A 5,450-nucleotide genomic window follows, 5' to 3' on the forward strand; every position below is an offset into this window, starting at 1 on the left:
GGGTAAACAATTGGCCCTAATTCCTTTGTAGACTTTGGAGCTCCATAATCTCCTAATGATCTAAATACCATGTTTATCTTGCAAAAGAAGAAAAATTAGAAGTTACAAATGTAGTTACAAAGATCAAAAAGAATTATTAAGAAACAGTAAGGCATACATGATGAGAACAGAATTCTAAAGATTAGTTACAACTATGCTAACAAAAAGAAAAGTTATGTTTAGTCTAACTCAATTGATAATCTCTAATGTTATAGCGCAGTCCCCGGCAACGATGCCAAAAATTTGTTAACGTTCCGCAAGTGTACGGATACGTCGTCAGTAATAAAGAAAGATATTGTATCCACAGGGACTGGTATAAGCACTAAAGATATCTCAACATGAATTAGCTAAACAACTAATCAATTGATTTATGGAAACTAGTGCAACTATTAAAAGTAAAGAATAGAGATAAAAGAATAGAAACAAGAATAAGGGTTATGATTAAAGGGTTGTTCTAGGAGTTTTGGTTTCTTTGTAATGTTATTTGATGTATGTGATCTACCAAATCGTATTCCTCAATTCTCCATCATTTGTAGAAGGTTACCGATTCTCTCTTGTGATAGACAAACGACCTAGGACTGAAATATATACCTAAATGTGATCAATTAGGAATGATTCCTATGTTGTCCTTAAACGGGCTTGCTTGTCACGTGAGTCCCTTGAAAAATCAACATAGAAATTCATTACTTCTCAACCTCAACAAGATATGAAAGATTAATGCATCCAATCTATCCTCCCCCTTGAATGCCCTTATTTCACACTCAAGATCATCCCTCAATCGTCCTTACACAGGCTTGTCTGTCACGAACGTCCCTCGAATAATCAAGTGATAAATCACCTCTACAAGATCCACAAGATACCCAAACATTCAATCAAGTATGGTAATTAAGCTCAATCACAACAATCCACACAAGATCAAATAGATACAAACTGGGAAAATAAAAGGAATAGGAAATTGGCAAATCCACAAGAGTTTACATCAAATTCACATTACAAATACTCCCTCCATCCTAGAACATAGAGATATAATCTATAGAAAAAGAAAAGAAATCCAAAGATAAGAAGAATACAAACATCTTGATCCCAAATCCAAGAAGATAAAGGAAGAAAAGCTTATCTATGATGAAGAATCATCTTCTGATCAAATCCTCATTCCCCGAAGTCGATTCGTTGAAGATCTTCCCTTAGATCATCGGAAAATCCCTCCAAGAAGGTGGAGGAATGTCCTAAATCTTGATTTCTCCCAAAAGGGAGGATCCCCCTTTCAAATGAGGAAGAAACCCTTATATAGAGTAGGGGTTTGGGTGCCACACAGTGTAACGACCACCCTTCTTACTACTACTACTACTCTCTAAGAGTGACCGTTACTTATCTACTAACTCTACTTAACCGGTTTATAAAAAATCTCTAGGAAAACCCTACCAAAAAATTTCGGCAGAGTCTCCCCTGTACCGGTGACCATTTCCCATAATACAAACAAATAATAAACCATCAGCCACATGCGGCTGGTATAAATACTTCACAACCACGTAGTAATAATATCACAATAACTAAAAGGAAACTATTCTAGCAATAGTAAACAAATAGAACTCCAACGATAAGACATACCAAACTACAAGTGCGGAATAGACTCAATTACAATCTCAACTTCATCATAGCATTAAAAGAGAACTAAAATAACTAAACAGAAAAGTCTTGGCAATTTGCCAGCTCATTCTGGATCTCTCCATAGTCCAGCCATCACACACCTTCATCACCACCACCTTGTCGCCTTCCTTGCTAAATCTTTTCCTTTCCTTTATCTGCAGTAGGAGGAAGTGCAGTCTATAAGCATAAAGCTTAGTGAGCGCTATCTACTCACAAAACTCGATATGCATGTATATAAATAAAAACATGCTAAAACTGAATGCTAACATATAAAACTACTCATGCTCATATATAGCAAAGGAAATCATGCTAACTGAAATACTAAACATGTATAGCTAATCATGCTCATAAGAATGAAACTATAAAAGAAGCATACTAAACATGTAAAGCTACTAAACATGTAAAGCTACTAAACATGTAAAACTACTAAACATGTAAAACTTCTAAACATGTAAAACTACTAAACATGCTCATAAGACTAAAACTATAACAGCATGCTGAAAGCAAATAAAACTAAACATGCTGAATAATCTAGTAGCAAAAAAACAAATAAAACTACTACTGAATGCTTCAAACATCAAGAACTAAACTTTCTAATTCTAAACATATTTGAAGCTTGTTTCATTTATTTTAAAACTTATACTTTAATACTTCAAAATAATAATAAACTTCTTTTGGGCCCGACATTGTACCACTTTGCGCGCATTCTTAATAAGAATCGAGATAGCTAATCCCGAAACTACTAAGATACTTCTAGGCCTTGTGCCTAGGGGCAACTTGGAGCCCATCCCTTGGACCTTGTGTCCGGTACATGCCCTTTAAAAGTAAAATACTTTTTATCTTTAAATACTTCTTATAATAAAATGCCTTGGCATTTATTTAAGCACCTTGTGTGCCAAAATCCCTAAAGTCTTGACTTTAGGATCTACTTAAGGCCTTGGCCTTTTCTTTCTTTTCTTTAGCTTTCTTATACTTGTTAATACTTCTAAAAGAATACTTCTTTTAAAAGAAACTGAAATGTTTAAGCAAATTCTAACTTTGAAATGCTTAAACCAAAAATCTGCATACTGAACTAATAAAAATTATGCAATATTAATGCTCAACAGAAATCTTCACTAATACTTAATAAAAATCTGCTTATTAAAGTCTGCACACTATGCTTAACAAATCTGAAATCTTTAGGCATGCTACAGCAGAAGTAAATCAAAGAAAGAAAGATCTGCATTCTTTAAAAGGAAAACTGCATACACTTAGAGAGTAGCTGTTCATGCTTGTTAAAGTAGCGAATAAAAACAACTTTGAGCTTACTAATCATGCTATAAAATAGAGCAAAAGAAAGCAACTTTAAGCTTACTAATCATGCTATAAATAGAGCAAAAGAAAGCAACTTTAAGCTTACTAATCATGCTATAAACAGAGCAAAAGAAAGTAACTTTAAGCTTTCTAAACATGCTGTAAAATAGGGCAAAAGAATGCAACTTTGAGCTTTCTAAACATGCTGTAAAATAGGGCAAAATAAACTAACTCTGAACTATTATAACAAGGTTATTCTTGCCCTTAAAACAGTAACAAATAATCTATCCAAACTTACTAGTATACTAAGTTGTGCATGCTCATTAAGTGACAAGGAAACTAAACCGTACAGGGCTGTTCATATTCATGGAGGTAGCAAACAAAACAGAACTGCATACTAATAATTAAGGGCTGTTTATGCTCATTTGCACGGCCAAAATAGAAAGTAAACTTGCTGGAATGTATGGCAGCAGGTAGACCTACCCGGATTCAACATTTAAGAGCTAAAGGCATGCTTAAAACACAACCACAGGCTGGAATTAGGGCTGTTCGGCTGAAATGCTCTAATCTACATGGTATAAAGAGCTAATAACATAGGCAAAACTTGCTATTACTTAACCGCATAAGGATATTAATAGCATAAGCAAGAAATGCTACAATCTACCCGCTTATAAGGGAACTAACAGCACAAGACAGCTACATATCAAACTCGATACAGCCAATCTTAACAGAATTGAGCATATGATTCAATACAATAGCAAAATCGAGAATGACATCTCAACAAAGCAAGGAAGAAAAAAAAACCTAGCATATTCTTCTACTCGGCACAACAAGATCCGGAAGCAAGGAAACGAAATCCGAAAATTCGGAGCAACTCCTACTGCAGGTGAGAAGCAACTCACCTCGCTGTTCTTGGACTTACAACCGGAGAAGAGGAAGACTCTAGGGTTCCGGAGCGATGGAGATCTCGGCTTCTCCCTCGTGCTCACGGCACTCCTCGTCGAGATGATCCCGATTCCGTGAAGCTCTTTCGAAAAGAGTCCCTCGCCGACCGCCGAAGTGAAGACCTAGGCCTGCTTCTTCGTTTCCGCCGCGAGAAGAAAACGCCGTCGGGAGAGAAGGAGAAGAAAGAATCGGGTTTTCGGCGAGAGAGAAAACCTAATCCCTTTATAACTAGGTTTTTCTATTACTAACTATACCTTAAATATAATTTATTCTTTCCTTAATTAACAAAACTCGCTAGCACAGCTGGTTATCTGCGTTTCCGCCGAAACCCCAGGTCACCGGGTCGAGCTTCGGCTCAGCCATTTCTCTGCAACCTTTTTTTTAAACTAAGGTATTTCGGTATCAATTACAACTTAAATATATCTCGTTGTAGGTTTTATTAAGAAACATTCGGCTGGTCTGTTGGTTAAGCGAATCTCTGCTTAACCCGAGGTTTCCGGTTCAAAACTTGACTTGGACATATTTTTGTCAAAACTTCTTTCGTTTTGTAAAAATATCAAACAACCTCCAAAAATTACATAAAAATACTCTAAAAATTTCTAAAAATCTATAGAACTTTTCTATAGCATTTCTAAATATTTTTGAATTATTCTTGGGGCTCAGAATGAGGAAATTTGGGTCGTTACAATTCCCCATACCTTATAAAAAGTTCGTCCTCGAACTTAGAATAATTCTGGGCATCTCTGTCTTATACTGTCCTTACGCTCCTAAGTGACTTCCTCGTGCTTCTGGTTCTGCCAGATGACCTTCACTAGTGACACTTCTTTGTTTCTTAGTCTCTTGACTTCTCTGTCCACTATCTGTGTAGGTCTACTCTCCTAGCTAAGATCCTCTTGGATCTGCACTGTTTGAGGCTGAATCACTCAGCTAAGATCGTGAATACACTTCTTTAGCATAGAGACATGAAATACATTGTATATTGCTGACATGTCTTGTGGTAAATCCAGCTTGTAAGCTACCTTCCCAATCCTGTCTGTAATCAGGTAAGGTCCTACATAGCGAGGACTTAATTTGCCCTTCTTGCCAAATCTCATCACTCCCTTCATCAGAGCAACCTTGAGAAAAACTGAATCCCCTACTTGGAATTCTAGTGGCCTACGGCGTGTGTCAGCATAACTTTTCTGTCTACTCTGGGCAGTCTCAATTATCTGTCTGATCTTCTGGATAGCCTGAGTGGTCTCATCTCATCTATCATCTCTGTCTGAATGTCTAGTTCTACTTCCATTTTTTTTTCTCTTGCCTGCTTCTTGCCAGCAAATGGGTGATCTGCACTTTCTGCCATACAGTGCCTCATAAGGTGTCATCTTGATGGTGGCCTGATAGCTGTTGTTGTAGGCAAATTCAGCTAAGCATAGGTACTTGCACCAACTTCCTTTGAAATCTAGTGCACAAGCTCTGAGCATATCTTCTAGAATCTGATTTACTCGCTCTGTTTGTCCATCAGTCTGAGGATGGAAGGCTGTGCT

The sequence above is a fragment of the Zingiber officinale genome, chromosome 2A, assembly GCF_018446385.1.
Source record: "Zingiber officinale cultivar Zhangliang chromosome 2A, Zo_v1.1, whole genome shotgun sequence".
NCBI lineage: Eukaryota > Viridiplantae > Streptophyta > Magnoliopsida > Zingiberales > Zingiberaceae > Zingiber > Zingiber officinale.